The 17759-nt window shown below is 46.3% G+C and overlaps 1 protein-coding gene across 3 annotated transcripts in view; it reads left to right on the forward strand.

The window, feature by feature from the left end:
- The window catches only part of PAK3 (p21 (RAC1) activated kinase 3), a 194689-nt gene that overhangs the window by 91067 nt on the left and 85863 nt on the right, over window positions 1-17759 (forward strand). For 2 of the 3 annotated variants that reach the window (XM_034780629.1, XM_034780631.1), the window contains exon 1: window positions 2107-2291. The exons of the other annotated variant lie outside the window; for it this stretch is intronic. The gene's annotated coding sequence lies outside the window, so the exon portion shown is untranslated. Of the gene's footprint in view, window positions 1-2106; window positions 2292-17759 lie in introns of those variants that run through there. 3 annotated transcript variants of the gene reach the window in all.

Consider the following 17759-nt stretch of genomic DNA (forward strand, 5'->3'; position numbering starts at 1 on the left):
CCCCCCCCCCCCCCGCGGCCCCCCCCCGCGGCAGCCCCCCACCCCCCCTCCACCCTGAGGCACCCCCGTGTGGCAGCTCCCGCCCCTGCCCAGGGAGCCGTGCGGCAGCTCCCCACCCCAGCTCCCCTCTGCTCCGCCTCCTTCCCGAGCATGCCGTCGCTGCTCCACTTCTCCCACCTCCCAGGCTTGCGGCGCCAATCAGCTGTTTGGCGCCGCAACCCTGGGAGGGAGAGAAGCAGAGCCGGGCGGCGTGCTCAGGGGAGGAGGCGGAGCAGAGGTGAGCTGGGGCAGGGAGTTCCCCTGTGTGCTCCCCCCCCACTTGCTGCAGGTGGCCCTCCCCACGCCCCCCTGCTCCAGCTCCCTTTGCCTAAATGCCGACAATGCTGAAGATCCGGCCACTGTGGTCGCCGCCGAAGAAAATGCCGCCCCCCAAATGCTAGTGCCCTAGGCGACCGCCTAGGTCGCCTAATAGGTTGCACCGGCCCTGCACACCATATACTGTGACCATGTCAGGTCTCACAAGCTAATCAGCATTAGGTTAGATTAGTACTTTGTGGATAGAAGACTTTTGAGAAACCTCTGTGTGCAGCAGGAAGTGGTGATAGCCGTTCAGTAAGGGCTGCTCTTCTGAGTCAGAACTGATTCAGTGACCCAGCATGGTGTTGCTACTGGAGGAGCTGTCTTTTGAATGAGTTGTACAACACAGGCATGACTACATGTGGTCATTAAAGACCACATGGTGCTTTGTAGGATGGGGAGTGTTTGTTATCTTGGTCACATTTTGACTTGGGTAATTACATTCTGCTTGCGTAAATTTCTCCTGAAGTTTCAGCCAGGAAAAGGTATTCTTCATTTTTTGCCCCAAACTGTCGCGTATTGTGGCTGTTGTATTGTGCTTCATCCCAGAAGGCTCAGGGACTGTGCTTCATCACAGAGGTGGGCACATTTTAAGGGCTGCCAAAGTGATCTCAATGTACGGTTTTAAAAGGCTCAGCATAAATGTAAGGTCGTTATCAGTATTGTAACTAAAATGGGATGGTTTTCTGTTTTTCAAACCTATCTTGTCAGTAGGAATCCAACTTGTTGGTTTTGGAGAAGTGGCAAAATGGATCCGACTGTCTCGGAAGATTTAATTCTTCAAGCCAGAGTTCAGTGCTTTAAAATCCTAAACAGAAAGAAAGAGCAAGAAAAATAATCTGAAAAGACACTAGGGGGAAATAGGAATCTCTTCGGACTAGTCCATGGCTCATTGCACAAAAGTGTCCTCTTTATTCAGGACTGGCTGGAAGTTTGTGTAGCAAAAGAACTGCTGCAGCAAAAGCATATAGAATTCAGCAACACATGGGGATGATGTTTAGCAAAGTGGCTTATTGTGGAAACCTAAGCAAGTTTCATGAAATTTTCACCTTCTCATTGGACAAAGAGAAACCAGTGCACGAGCCAACCAAAACCTACAGATGTAAGTCAGACATACCTTTAATATGATGAAGACCAAGGATTGAAAGAGCCCAGAATACTGAACTACCCTCTTATCCTTGCAGTTCTGGTTTGAGGTATATTGACAGGACAATGTTGGGGAAACTTGCAGTACTCCTGCCTGTGCTCAATGTGTGTTCTATGGATAAACAGTTGTCTTCATTGTCAATGGCTGTAAATCCAGCACCCTAAACCAACACTGAATTCACATGGGGAAAAAAAGAGTGTAAAAAGTTGAATGCCTCAATATTCCCTCCTTTGCTGGGCTTAGGAAGTAGTTTTGTATGGCATTGGGATCCATTTATCCTTCAAAATAAACATATGAATGAAGGGGATGGTGGTGCATATAAAGGGGGGTATGTGTTCATATGTACATATGCATGTATACACATTTCCGGATTGGGACACTTGCTATTTTTTAACCTGCTGCAAGTGAGGAGATTCTTACACCACTCCTGTGTTATTTTATTCAAGTTTCTATATTCCCTCTCCCACTTCAGCTTTCCCTGTGTTTCCTGCTTTGAAACAAAAGATTTGCCTATTCCAGCCCTCTCAGTGCTATTAGTAGTATTATTATCTGCTCTCTCTCCGCCAATGAGTGCAGCCAAAACCTGGTGACGACATGGGCTAGGGAACAGCAAGGAGGCAGTGAAGCATCCAAGCTACTAATGTTAGGATTGGAGGTCAAGAAGCTGCTCTCCACAGAGAATGGGAAGCTTGCAGATGGACTAAGCTTGGAGGGGAGGTTGCTTTTGATGACAATACCAGACCTCGAAGGTGGACAATCGGGTGCAGTATGACAGGACAAAGTGCAGGTAATGCCTTTATTTTTGCTATCAGGCTGTCAGTGCAATTGGTGCCCTATCTTGTGCTGTTCAGCTGGGAGAGGAATGGCCTATGGTTGCTTTCTTAAAGCTGCCTGCAATGAACATTACAAACAGCCATGTGTTCTGTTTAAATCTCCTTTATTGTTGCCGAGACTATATTTAAGAGAAGGAAACCATTCAACACAATTGATGCTGTGTGGGGTATTTGGTTGTGGGGAGAGGCTCTGGTGGTGTATTCTAGGCTTTGTGTATTTTTCCCCATTGTTGACACCTGTATTATTTTATTGCATCTGAATTTTTTTTAAAATGGAGATTGACATGTTCTGGCAGATAACTTCCTGGTTAAATAAAAACCGTAAAGCCTGCATTGTGTCAACTGAAGTTGTGTCAACACAGACACCAGCCGTAAAAGCTGTCTTGGTGTGTTTGAAATCAAATCCCAACAATGCAGTTTTCTAGGCTGTGCTTCTGCGGAAGAGTAAGAAAACCTATAGACTCTTTGTTATTTATTCTTCTGTCATTTGCTGGCAAAATGCACCTAATTCACCCCTTTTAATACACTTTCTTGCTAAGTTTTCCCCAAATCGATTAAATGCAGCGATTTTGGTCTCTCTCATGCACACACACGGTGGTGGTTTGTGACCCCACAATGAAGCTGTCCCTGTGTTGGGTTGTCCCTTTGTCCCAGTATTGTACACTAGCCAATTGAGGAAATGTTACAGCCCAGCCCTGCTGCTCCAGTCTCTTCTCCTCAGAGGGGGAGATGATTTCAACACTGGTGCCCCAAAGCCCATTCAACTTCTTTTAGAATCCAGTTTTTTCTGGTAGACTTGAACCGCATTTTGTAGAGCCAAACTCTTTTAAATATTATTCCATGTAAAGAAATATGGGGAGGAAAAGGGGAAAAGCTGTTGCTTCATATTGCATGGTGTCTGGGAATGGACATGGGCCTGAGCTGTGAAGTGCAGGTCTGGCTCTGGACTTGTCTTTGGAACCACCAGAGGCTTGGGGTGTTGGGAGCCAGGGTGTTTGAATAATAACCAGTCTTGTTAATAGGGAACTTTGCCGCTAAACTTACCAGGAGTTAGTACTACTTTGGAGAGTTTGGCAAACAAGTTTGTACCTTTCATTCCCTCTCTTCTGCGCCCTCCTCCCCCAAACAAATATTTAACCATATGTAAGGAATATTTGGGGTTTGTTTTTATTTTTCCTAATTGACCAGTAAATGCTTCTGCTTGCTGCGTGAAAGCTGGTGCGGTAGCAGTGCGAAGTGGCTAGTTAGAGATCAAACTCCACTTTGCTGGGTGACTGGGTGCTGATCTGACTCTTCCCAGCATGATCAGCAGGACTTGCTGTCACAAGGGTGGGTGTGGGTTGGATAAAGGTTGTGGGCAAGGCAGCTGCTGGCCTGATAGGGGGAGAGAAGAAGATGCTGGGGCTTGAGGGGAAGATGAAACAAAATGCACCCCAATGTTGCCTATCTTTTGTATGAGTTAACGTTCTATGCTGGGTCTCTGTGTATGGCTGGTGGAGGGGAATGTGTGGGGACAGTGGGAAGCATCGGATAGCACTGTGACGAGAGAGGGGGTGTGGACACAGTGAGGAGTGAGGAGGATGGCAGAGAGGAGCATGGGCTTGGTGTGCAGTGGGGGTGAGGGGAAGGGGAAAGGGTGGTTAGGGCGGGCAGGTGGGAGGAAGGAAAGAGTGAGCAGGTTGAGACTATGAGGAGAAGGTGGGCAAGGGGACAGCGTGGGAGAAGACAGGTGGGATGGGTGAGGGCTTGGAAGAGGAACTGGAGGAGGCAGGATGGGGTGTCCTGAAGGAAGTGCTGGAAGGGGGGGATGAAGTCTGTAGTGGCAGGATGAGCGAGCATGACGGGGGACTGGAGGGTGAAAAATCTCACTCAGTCAAGGCAGCAGCTTGGGGCTGGAGAAGAGGATCGAGAGGCTGAGAGCCGGCAAACCCTACGTGCTTCCTGCCTAGGAGCCATGATGATAGCATTTCCTGTCACTGGTCTTGTTGATACTCAACTTTTTTCTCAAGATTTCCCACCATTGCTCCCAGTGGCTCTGTTCCACCAATGGCAGTAAAGGTGGGGCACTCATACAGATGGGGCAAAGGTAGCTGCCACCTTGCCATCTAGACCTGGTGTGGGCAGGCATCGATAACATGGTCCTTAAGGGACTGCTGGGCCATCTGAACTACAGCATTGACGGTAGCAACAGGGGGGAATTTTCCAAAGAAGGTCCAGTGTAGACAAGGCCCTTGTGCACTTATTTCATTCCTCGTGGAACCCGTCTGTATTGTGTTGTGAGATGGAGACAGGCAAAGAAGAAAAGCGCAATGGGCGATGAACCTGCACATGCCTCTGAAGGTGAACAGATAGTGGCAGTGACCCCAGTAATTTGGTCACTAGTTAGAATTTCTTTGCTAATAGAAATAGCAGTTAAAAAAAATCAGGCATACAGTTAAAGGAGGCTCTAAACCTGGTGAGTGCTTTGATAGGTTGCTCCACGATTGGGCAGGAAGGTTGCTTTGGGCATTCAGAGAAGGGATTGATGGATTGCTCTAGGTCTGGAAAGGATGAGTGGGTGGATTTCTCTAGGGCAAGTTGTTGCTGTAGGTGTAGGAGGAAAGGGGATGCTTGAGCCCTGAACTAGTGGGTGGGATTACTGTATGTTTGGGTGGGAAGATGGAAAGGTTGCTGTGGGCTTGGGAGGATGCCTGGCTCTAGGTCTGGGCTGGTTGGAATCAGGGTAGGCTACTCCAGGACTGGGAGGAAAGTTGCCCTGGGCTAGGAGGGTGGACAATTGGGTTGGGTGGGCTAGGCCTGGGTGGGAGGATGAGACAGCTGCTCAAAGAGCAGGTCAGTGGGCTGCTCTGGGTCTTGGTAGCTTCATGGGTAGGTTGCTGTAGGGCTGAGCGGAGAGGTTGCTCTAGCCCTGTGTGTGCAGATATGCAAGGATTGCGTAGGCAATCTGATCTAGGCCCGGGAGGGGAATTGCTCTAGACTTGGACAGGTGTTCTTTGTTCTAGACCTGGGGGAATGGCTGGCTGCACTAATCCTGGATTCACTCATTTAGTTACTCATGTAGTTACTCGTTTAGTTACTAGAAGCATGTCTGAGCTGCACCTTTGCTCCTATTGGCCATGAGAAGGATTCAAAGTAACATGGGCTACTGGTTTCAGCAGCAATTTATGAGAGCTGCACCTCTGATCAGCCCAGTGGGAGGCATTCACCAGGGCAGTCTGCCTTTGTAATCATGGGCTCTGTGCCCTATGCTCAGATATGTTCCCCCCAACTCCCTCACTGCAAGCCCCTTTTAACACCTTCACCAATGAAAGGCTCCACCACCATCCTCCTTGCAATAGCCGTCTGGCAGGTTCTCATAACTCCTACAGTGCTCGGTCTCAAGGGACCTGTGGATCCGCCATCCTTTCAAATAGACAAACCCGAACAAACTCCCTGGGTGAAATCCTGGCCATACTGAAGTCGATAGGATTTTGGCTCCTCTGTCTATATTGGACGGAACCAAAATCCTGTATCCGAACAGTCCCTAAAAATGTAGGGAAGCTAGGATCCAAATCCAAGCTTTGTGGCCTGGGCCCTTCTCCACAGAGCCACTTTACAAGCCTTGAGTAAGGGGCAGTGACAGCCCAGTCAGGGGCACCACAGGGTGCATCTTTGTCATCCTGGTGCTCATACAGTAGTTACACATAGGCGTGGGAGGGTCCCAGCTCAGTTGGTAGCCATCAGTTAGTCATGCTTGGTAGCCATCAGTTAGTCATGCTCCTGCAGGAAGACTGCTGGTTACCTTTGACGCACTTGAATGATGTATGTCTGCAGATAGTACGCAGCAGATTGCAAAGCACTGTGGCACCATTGTTTTGAGCAAAGGGGAGGGATTTTTTTGTTTCACAAGTAAGAACTGGAGAGAAGCAGCTTTCTGCTGTCACCAGCACCTAGTGACCCACCCCAGAAAGAATGTTCCATTTCTGCTGCATTACACAAAACTGCCACGTATAGATCAAAAAGATCTTAGCTGGGATAAGAGGCAAAGTTCATAGATACAGTGTCCAGGCCATTGGATGGGGTTTCCACTAATGGGTTACATCCACTTCAGTGTCAGGCAGACATAAGGCTTAATTTTTTAGTCTTTAGTTACACAAAACTTCTATGACTTGGTGGCTGGTGTGAGTGAGTACTGAACAGGGTCAGGTCTGTAAAGATCCCTCAGCTTTCTATGGGGGGTTTGATAAAATCACATTTAGCCTTCTAAATTGGATTAAATCCTGCTTGCCTCCCTCAAGAGAGCTCTGCCACTGATGTCAATGGGACTGTTGCTGCAAGTAACACGAGCAGGCGTTAGTTCAGAGTTTGTATTGGTTTGATGGACTTTGAACATGTGGGTGTATAAAGTAGATAAGTGTGTCTAACGCTAGAAATATTGGCATCACCTGAGCAATGAGCTCATTTCAATACATAGTGACATAAATTTACCTGGCCCTTCACAGACAAAATAAGGCCCGGTCCCTACCCCTGCATGTTACCATCAGTCACACAGTTAAAATAATCTGTCACATATGTGGCAATGTTTGTGCTGCTGCTGCCTGAGTTGTACATGGTATGTTTCAGGGAAGGCTTAGATGAGAAGGATCTTTAGAGAGAAAGAGAGAGTGCACAGCATAAGGGTAGTTCAGATCTGGAATAGGCTTCCATGTGGAGATTATAGAATCCCTGTCATTGGAGGATTTTAAAAACAGGTTGCACAAACAGCTGTCAGGGATGGTCTAGGTTTACTTGGTCCTGCTTCAACACAAAAGGTTGGACTTAATGACCTCTTGAGGTCCCTTCTATCCCTATATTTCTATGATTCGATGATAAGCAATAATAATAAATGCAGAAAACAACGTTAAAGTAATGTATAAGAATTCAGACATCAGAAAATTCCTGAGTCAAGGTTGAATGCATCACCTTTACTCTGTCCCTAGTTTGGACACATTATGATATAGGCTTTATTTAATACTGTGATTAGGGCTGAATTAAGGCAGTCTGGGGCATCAGGCACAACACAGCACCCTTATGGTGCTGCCCCACCATCTGGTGTGATGGTGGTAGCGGGGTTCCTCCTCCAGGGAAGTAGGAGCAGATGCATGACCACTCCCAGAAGCAAGCAGCAGCAGGCCCTCCCCGCAATGCATCAGTCATGTTTGCAAACTTTTCTTTACAGCCATGTGGGCTTGAAAGTTTATTCATTTTAAAACGAAACAGAGATTCTGGTGTAATCCCATGACTCCAGGACCTGCAGCACTGGGGTAAGCCTACAGTGCCCTTGCCTTGATCTGGCCCTGCGATCATGTGTGGTTATTTATTAATGTAATATACTGTACTCTACTGGTGTTTATAACCTTAAATACACATGCATATCTAAAATAACCTGTGATTACAATATTAAAGATTATGGTATAATGCTGACCTCCAAAGAGGTCGGGTTAATCTTAACTTTCTCATTTCCTTCTTACATTAGGGGTGCTAAGAATGCCTCTGGAATATTTCCAGGCTCACCCATTTTTATGAACAGTTAGGTTATTGTGTGTGCAGGCTTATCTTACATATGCGCCAATAATGCAGGTTTATTTTGGGAGGCCTTTTGAAAATGCAGCTGTGTCTTGGTGGTGAAGGTCGTAATGTTTTCTGGGTTGTTTCCGCCTCCCTGTCTCTCCATTGTAAAAGAGAAAATCCTCTAGACCTGTAATTGTCCAGTGCTTTTCCGCAGCGATTCTTGACTGGACCTGCAGTGCCCAGGGGCCAGCTCATATTTTTGCCAGCCACAGTCTTGACGTAATGTGGTGCTGTTTGCTAGAACTGCGGCTGCAGTTGTACTGTGGACCTGGTGGTAGGGATGCTAGTCACTTTGTTAAATTCCTGTACATAATTTGCTACAATGCTGCCATTCAGCCCTCCCGCACACCCTGTTCCCTGGATGATCCTGGACTTGGATTTGGGACATCCTTGCACCACCACTTCTAAAGTTGTCGAAAAATAGTATTTGGACAGGTGGAAGCATAGAAAATGCCTTTAATTCTGATTCTATTCTGTAAAACTCAGACTATTGTGCTTTGAGCTGAGGTTCATTTGTCTCAGGGGTAGACACTGAGACCACAGCTCCTATTGGTGCATGAATATTTTAACAATTGAAATGCTGTCTGCCTGCTCCAGAAAAGCGCTGTTCAGATCCTCATTTGATCTGTTAATGAACAGGCATCAGGCTGGCTCAGGTCAGCATCCTGGTTAGTTCTTATGGTGTGGCTGATAATGACCGCATCTCTACGTATTGTGTTGTGACCTCCTCCTCCTCACTGGATCTGGGGGAGCTCGAAGTGGGGCAAAGCGAATGGTTTCTAGGAAGAAAATAAGGCAGCAAGAATTCTTTCTTTGTACTGATGGACCAGGGAGGCTCATTGCTTTTTTGGGGGATGCTCAATCCAAAAAGTTAAGGAGGAGGTTTTCATACAGTCCAGCTTGGGGGAATCAAGTCCATCCCTCCCTCCATCTCTTTCCTGATGTCTTCATACCCTGTATCTTACTCCCTATGCTCCTCTACATGCTCTCTCCAGACTCCTCCCTTTGTGCCCTTCTGCCACTCTTGGCTTTGACCCTTCTAATGCCATCCCCTTTGCTCGGATGAACCTTTCACTTCCCATGTGCCAAGCTCGCCCCCTCCTTCTGATCCCTTATTTTCTGAAGCTTCCTTATGATGATCCCATTGCTTGTCCTTCTGACACTGGAACTCTTGTCCCAGGAATTATACTTGTCTGAGTTAGGGCCAGACTGGGTCCAATGGGACAGGTGCACTGGGGTGGAGAGCGAGGGAATGAGGCGAATCCCCTCTCCCTTTTGCAGCCCCGGGAGGGGCCAGTCAACATTCCACTCCTTGAACCCAGGGAGCACACGGAGTCCTCTAGTCGCATTTCTCAAAGGCAGCCACCTGCATGCGGCCAACAGTGGAGGTTATTGTGGCCACGACAGCCTCCAAAGCCTGGGCAGAGATTGTCGGGGACAAAGCAATGGCCCCTCCCTGCAGCGCCGAGCTGTTGCTCCTGACTAGCTGTTACCAAGGGCACTGAGATGCGCTGCCTCGGTGTTTGCACTGGCGCTGCTAGCAGGGATCGGCCCCCTGCACCGTGCAGCTTCCAGGGGGCAGCAGCCAGCGCCTCTTGTGACATGTGGGGCTGTCAGTGGACGAGGCTGCGGTGTTCGGTTGCCATGGCGCTCCCCTGGGCAACTCCCCCGCTCCCACCCGGTTGGGGCCTGGGGAGCCTGGGACTCCGCAGGCAGCCAGTGAGTTCCCGACCCTTCTCTGGGGCGGCCAGTGAGCTCCCCGCCTTCCCCAGGACAAGCTCTCACTGAAGGGCCATTGGGAGGCAGGGACAGAGAGACAGGTCAGTGTTTCCCCTGGCTGTAGCTACCACAGCAGCTCAAAGGCTCGGGGCTGCTTGGCAGCTCCCTGGCAGGGTGAGGGGCTCCCGCTCCATGACACGCTCTGAGCACAAGAATAGGAGCAAAGTCCGGGTGTGCTAAATGGGGAGCTATACTTCCTACTGCCTTCTTATGACACAAATAAATTACAATGATTGGATGTGTACGTGGGCGTATTTGTTTTTCCTAAAGTTAATTAAGTATTTTAGGAAAAATTTGCCAGAGTGGCTACCAGCAAGAGTTGGTGGCCGCACACTGAGGCCACCAAAAATTTTGTGGTGAGAACCCAGTGCCACCAGTGATGTGGGTTGAGAGTGGAGCCCTAGCCTTGTCCTTACTGCACTGGCTAGCAGAGATGGCCCTGCCCAACGGGACAGGAAACACATGTTGGACCCTTCTTTTCAAGGGGTGTAGCAATAGCCACTCTTCCCTGAGCTCCCAGAGGTATTGTACCTGCCTCAGGCAGACTGCCTCCAGGGGCTCACCTTGGGGGGGGCGGCGTCCCCACATTGTCATCACCTTCTCTGCAGCCACTGAGTTTATATCCACAATCTGGTCTTAGAGTTGCATGCTCTTGTCTTTTTCCATGTCCTGTAAAGCACCCTGGACACTTATGGTGCATTCTACAGCTATAATACAGACTTACCTGGGTGTGAGGAATACTGGGCACCATATTGTTATTTGTAAGCAGAAGTAATAGAAGGCTGTGAAGATGTATCCTGGAATGATGGTTCTCCAGTTCTTACTTCTGGGCATATCTGACCTGCCTCTCCCCTTGTCCAATGAGATCTTGCAGCAACATCATATGGATGGAGTTTTCCAGCCAATAGGTGGTGCCAGAAATCAACTACTGAATGGAGTTTGATCTTTGTTCATTCTGTTTAGCTCACTGAGCCACATTGAGTGGCAGTGTTCACCAGACTAAGGACTTATTTCCACAGGGAAATTTTCCAACATAGCTATAGTGATATCATTATAGTTATACTGGTATAAGTCCCCATGTGGGCACTCCGTTCTGGAACACGTGATTTTATTCTAATATACTTAGTCTACTTGGAAAGTGGAGAAAGTATACTGGAATATAGTCACTTTTATTCCAGAACAGTGTGTTCAAATGGTGAATTCTAATTATAGCAGTAGATTTATACCGGTATAGCTATGCTGGGAAATGCAGCCAGGTTGGCATTTGCTCCTGGGCAACGAGAGGAAAAAAATCTGTCCATACTTTTTCCCAGATGCCCCCAAAGCACAAACAATTGTTAGAATGATCATTGGCTTTCTGGTGGAGTTAAGTAGCACAAGGACCCTCTGTGATGGCTCACAGTTCTGTCATAAAGAAGAACAGGAGTACTTGTGGCACCTTAGAGACTAACAAATTTATTAGAGCATAAGCTTTCGTGGACTACAGCCCACACTTCAGTTCTGTCATAGAGTGTCAGTGAGCATCAGAGGCTCCACAGTTTCATGGAGTGTGGGGATAAGATGACCAAGCCTAACATTTAGGCGTGGCAGAATTCAAACTTTTTATAACGTTGATGGATAATATTGATGTTTATTTTAAAGTATTTTTTTTAGATTTGTATTGATCTTAAATTTTCCCATTTGCAGAAAATTATTGGTGGGGCTGAGATAATAGGGGAAGTCAGACAATAATTATTTCATGACAATAGACAGTGAGAATTCAAAAAGTTAAAGGTATGTAACCGTTAAAAAACAAATAGTCAAAGTCACATGTCAAAACACACCGTAAATCAAACTCTCATAAGTTCTCAAGCAGCATTTGTCTGACTTTGCCTATCTGTACATTTCAGTTATTAGCAATGGAAATATTTTTTTGTCGGTTTGTGTGTGTACGGTGAAATTGACACTTACCGACATGTACTGATAAAAGTCTAATCCGTCCAAGCCTACTTACCTTACTCTCCCTTTCCTTCAGAAAGAGTGGCACAGCCTGAAGCTGGCTCCTCCCCAGTGCTTGGAAAGTTGTCACTAGAATGTATGATGTTGGCATCAGAAGGTTCTGGGTAGAAGGCATCTGAATCCAGCACTTCTCAGCAGTGGGTACATTCTGAGCTCTTGGGAGCCTAAATTATATCTACTCATGAAGGCTGTCTGAGAGGCTTGTCAAAATGGGTCAAATTTAGCTTTGGAGTAACAATATGATTAGTATTATGGTAGCATCTTGTGACAGATGTGGCAATTTCCTGTAATAGCCTTAAAAAAAACGTATTGAATTAAGTTTAAGTAACTTTGGAGTCCATTGTATTAAATGCAAAGGATAAGTATTATTGTGGGGCAGGATTGCATGTAACTGCTCTAGGAGGGAGATGGGATGCAAATCTGGGAGCTGTTATGAATTTCAAAGGACTATATTGAACAATGTGCCAGACGAGATTGGACTTTTGGGACAAACAGTGTCGAGAGTTGGCCTGGGGAATCTCTAGGGGGAGATGAATGCAAATTCCCATCTCCAGTTTTGCAAAAACCCAGCCTTTCAGCTAGGCCCTGTGGAGGGTAATTGCTGATTACTTGTTCCTGAAGGTTTGAGATAAAAGGTTCTGTGACGTTGTGCAGTCTATATGGTTTTATAAAAACATAATAAGAAGTGAATATAACGTAACTGGAATAGTTTTATAAAAATATGATAAGTGTATATAATGTAACTGGAATATGCTTCATGCAAAAGGTCTCTTGTAAGGTATCATTACAAAGCTGAGTAATGATCTACTGAGTGTGATCATCCTATTTATATAAATGTACCACTCTTGTATCTAAAACTAGAAATATGAAATATAACTCTGAGGGCCTATTGTAATTATGCAAAGTGTGGGCCATTAATAGTGGTTTGGAATCTTGATGACTCCCATTAACCAGGACCATTGTCTGCAGATGGCTGTGTTTACCTGTTAGTCTTCCTGTATATGCGTGTGCTTGCAAGTGGGTAATGAAGTCTTGCAGTGACATGTGATCATGTCATCTGAACTGGAATCCATCTTTAACCTGGTGCTTTTCCAGTGAGGGGGGGTGGAAACCCAGAAGGACAAAGGGTTCCCGCCTTATGCAAAAGATATATAAAGGGGTGGAAGAGAACAGAGGGGGAGAGGAGCCATCATGAAGAATCCCCTATCTATCACCTGAGCTGCAACAAGAGCTGTACCAGGGGAAAGAATTGTGCCCAGGCCTGGAAGGTGTCCAGTCTGAGAAAAAGCTTACTGAAGCATCTCTGAGGGTGAGATTATCTGTATTCAGTTTGATTAGACATAGATTTGCGCATTTTATTTTATTTTGCTTGGTGACTTACTTTGTTCTGTCTGTTACTGCTTGGAACCACTTAAATCCTATTTTCTGTATTTAATAAAATCACTTTTTTCCTTATTAATTAACTCAGAGTATGTATTAATACCTGGGGGAGCAAACAACTATGCATATCTCTCTATCAGTGTTATAGAGGGCGAACAATTTATGAGTTTACCCTGTATAAACTTTATACAGGGTAAAACAGATTTATTTGTGTTTAGACACCATTGAGAGTTGGGCATCTGAGTGCTAAAGACAAGCACACTTTTGTGAGCTGTTTTCAGGTAAACCTGCAGCTTTGGGACAAGTGATTCAGACCCTGGGTCTGTGTTGGAGCAGACGGGAGTGTCTGGCTCAGCAAGACAGGGTGCTGGAGTCCTGAGCTGGCAGGGAAAACAGGAATAAAAGTAGTCTTGGCACATTGGGTGGCAGCTCCCAAGGGGGTTTCTGTGATCCAACCCATCCCAAGTTCCAAGTGTCTAAAGAAATAGGCTGATCTGCCCAGTCAGGGTGCTTGGGGTGAATTAAGGCTGTTATGAACTTGCAACCACAGAAAAACCCCTTTGTAGAGTTGCAGGACTGACTCCTACCAGAGCCCTGGTTGGAGTTGGGGATTGGGGGTGTGACCTCTGGTAAACTTATAAGCATGGGTGTAGGTTCTTTTATTGCTTTAAATAGGTTTTCTGTGTAATGCCTTTACTTTAAGAATAAATGTGCTTGCTTAGAAAGAGCTATGTGGGAACTCCTAACGGCTTGCAATTACATTGTTCATAGCCTTCAAAGAGAAAGCGAAGTGTAGACCCTGGCCTGCTTAGACAGTCTGCCTTGGTGGGAATACCACAGTATAAGCAGGGAATTGTGCAGCCTGGAAAAGCTCCTAGTCAGGAGGGAGAGAGATGTGGGTCTCCAAGGGGGGGTGGGTCTCCAAGGGGGGTGACATCTGAGAGTCGGGGGCTTAGAATGGGTGCTCTGGGTGGACCGTGGAGGGAGAATACAGGTGCAGTTGCCCTGAACTGTGACACGCCTAAAGGCCCCAACTCTGGTGGGCACCCAGTTATGCTAGGCAGTGTACACACACGTTATCAGAGGCCATTCCTGAATAAACCTGTGCTGACAAATAAACCAAATGTTTCTGCCCGGTAGCAAAATCAACTTGTTTTTTGAAAGTAGCTGGTGCCAATTCAGCCTCAGTACTTTGTGTGTTTGCTGTAGTATGGCCAGTGGAATGCTAGGATTATGGTACAGTCATCATTTCAAAACTTAGCATTCACCACCCTAGCTCCTGCAGTGTTTTCCTATAGCTGCAATAAGAGAGGCAGCGGCTACCATTAAACATCAATGTCCACCAGCGTGGCCTGTTACTTCCTATTATTTTACTTGGGGAAAACTGTGGTATCTCCACCACTATGTGGTAGCTTTTAATAAGTATTGTCTTTTTAATGGCGATCCCTATACCTCAGTAAAGCAATAGCACTGAGTGGTAAATGTTGAGTTTTGAATGGAGCATATTTAAGCCCCTTCGTTTTCAGTTTAAAACTATTTATAGAAAAAAAAATCCCAGGTTTTACAAAAAGTATTATCCGCTTTTTCCAATTTTCACCCTACTTTTGAATCATTCAAATATATAAAAAATAACTTGTTTTATTAGGAAAATACAATGCAATGCATGAGATATATGTATTACTCCTATGGGAATACTGTGCTAAAAAATTAAAAGTTCTGCAAAATTCTGCATATTTTATTCGACAAAATAATACCATATAATCACTCCACTTTCAATTATTGTGATAATTTATTTGAAAATACCAGTCAACTAGGGTTACCATACGTCCGGGTTTCCCCAGACATGTCCGGTTTTTTCAGCTTTAAATGGCCGTCCGGGGGGGATTTCTAATAAAGTAGAAATGTCTGGGATTTCCCCCTTCCCCTCACGCAGAGTGCAGCGCGGCTGATTGGACGGCTGGGCCTGATTGAAAGCCGCTCGCAGCCACTGGGGCCTCTAGCAGCCAGAGTCCCTCCCTCTCCCCCGCTCCCTCCTCGCCCGTAGAGCAGCGCCACAGTGTTTGGCTGCACGTGGAGCTCACAGCTCTCCCTTGGCCTGGTGGGGGGGGGGGAGGCAAGGGGGGGGGGATGGGGGGGGTTAGATTGGTCAGGGGTTCTGCGGGGGCTGTCAGGAGAAAGGGGTGTAGAGAGCGGTTGGGGCAGGCAAGGGACAGGGAACGGGGGGGTTAGATTGGTCGGGGATTCTAGGGGGGGCTGTCAGGAGAAGGGGGTGTAGAGAGCGGTTGGGGCAGGCAAGGGACAGGGAGCATGGTCTTTAGACTTAGATGGGGGTGGGGTCCTGGGGGCAGTTAGGGTGAGGGGGGTCTCAGGAGAGGGCAGTCAGGGGACAGGTAGGGGGTAGGGGGATTCTGAGGGGGGCGGGAAGTGGGAGGGGGCGGGGCTGGGGTAGGGCTAGGGCGGCATCCTGTGTCCTCTTTTTTGATTGTTGAAATATGGTAACCGTAAATCAACAAGTATGTCAACAATACACACAACAACAAAAAAGATTCCCCCAGGAGTAGACAGTTAAAGAAACCCTTATGAAAACCCAGTTCCAGTTGGGCGGTGCTCGAGGGGGCTGCAAGGGGCCCCCAGAGCCCAGACACCTGCACTCCCCTCCCCAAAGAGCCCAGCTGTGGGGCAGTCCCTAGCCCAGACACCTGCACCCCCAGAACCTTTATTCCCCCCCAGCTTGTTTACTGTTCCATCGGGTGATGTGGTGTGGTCCTGTCCTTCCTCAGCCTTTGCCAGAACTGGGTCTCCAGAACCCTGTCCCGTCCCCAGGAGAATGAGGATCAAGCCAGGCAGCTAGAGCGTGTAGAGCCTTCATCTCTGCCAGGCATAGCACTCTGCTTCTTGTGAGCTGGGCTCTGCAGGGTCCAGTGGTGCCTAGTGGCGCCCAGCAGCTCTGCAGCCCAAATTCTGTGGGCGAAACAAGGAATTCTGCACAAATTCTGCATTGCACAGTGGTGCAGAATTCCCCCAGGAGTCATGTATTACAATAATACATTAGTCTATGTGTCTATGCAAAGCTGTCTGTTGAAGTAAGGCTACGTATTAGTCTAGAAGATACATACAATAAACAAACAGGCACGCATGCAAGCTGTGGAGTGCATGCGCATCTGAACGTGCTGATGAATCTCATGTACACAATTTCAAGCTGTTAGCAGATAACAGGTTAGAGATCTGACATGCTAAAATGGAAGGAAAACAAAAGTTTGTACCAGAATACGTTTCAGAACACCAGGAATTATTTGAAAGTGTTAAGGAAACAAAAACAGGAGAAAAGGATGAAGTTGAGTATATGCGCTGCAAATAGTGTCGCCCAATTATTACATGTAAGTATTTATAGGCTGATAGTTCTAAGTCTACAACAGTAAACTGAAATATTCAAATGAAAAGTTTTATTTGGGTATTAGAGATGGATTGTTTTCTTAAACACAGGGGTGGCATTGTATTTTGAGTTCTGTTTTAGTTCTGCAGCAAACCTCATTGAATTCTATTAATTAAAGCATTGATCTACTGAATACTTTTTTCCCCGTCCTTCCGTCCACCAATATAAACCCTGATATTTACCCAGAAAAAGTATGAATCGTCTTTTTCCCACTAATTTTCACCTGTTTTTGTTGTTGTAGTAATAAACACGTATAAATTCCTGGGGAAAATGAAATAAACTAAAAACCGAAAATGAAGGGCCCGAAACATATTGTACTGGAACACTGGGATGGAGATATATATATAATTTACTTTAAAACATTTTAACTATAAATACTGTTTATCTTTTCATAGTACTGATAATTAACTAGAACAAAAAGACAATTATAATAAACTCAGTGTCACCTAGGAACCCTGGATGAGCAACCCACTATGCTTCTTGCTGTACAAACACAGAACAAAGAGCCAGTCCCTGCCCGATGCGGTTTACAATCTAAGTAATTCCTTCTTGTTTTCCTTACATCCAGAGAACAAAAAATGCTCCTTCATCTGCACGATCTTTAGATTTAGGGAAATGGCAAGGAAAGAACAAATATGGAATCTCCATTAGAGAGAAACCCCAGTGACTCTCTCTGCAACATTCTGCACCTGAAGTGAAACACAAAGTGGCCACTGTGTTGCAGGTCCCCATATAGCAGGATTCCCAGCTGTTTAAAGGTGCAGAAAACAGAATGACATCTGCTTGCAGTATCTAGCTACCTACATAGCACGCCTACTCATTTGATTCAATGTTTTGTGTGTGTCTGTCTGGAGAGAGATTTTATATAGGCCAATTTGTCTGAAGCTTGCTCTCTCTCTTTCCAGTTCGCTGGACAAGTGTTTTACATTTTCTTCAGTTTAACTTTAAATGGACATTGTTTTACCCTGTTCTGCAAAGGAGCTGATCTTTCTCAACTCACGCTGTCATGGAAGTAACCTTTTTCTTTTCTGAGTAAAGTCATTACATCATGATGCAGTAATCCTTTGCCTTTAGGATAAAACATTCACTCTCTGTCTCACACTCTCTTTGTGTCTGTCCCGTCTTAAAAAAGGAAAGCGGGGGAAAAAGTCCTGATTCTGGTCTGTTAAACTAGTCAGTTTTTAGTGAGAATAATGCATGGCTGTGGGGTATTGAAGGGCTGTAGGCTCACATAGATGTTCCT

Source organism: Trachemys scripta, chromosome 9, assembly GCF_013100865.1.
Source record: "Trachemys scripta elegans isolate TJP31775 chromosome 9, CAS_Tse_1.0, whole genome shotgun sequence".
NCBI lineage: Eukaryota > Metazoa > Chordata > Testudines > Emydidae > Trachemys > Trachemys scripta.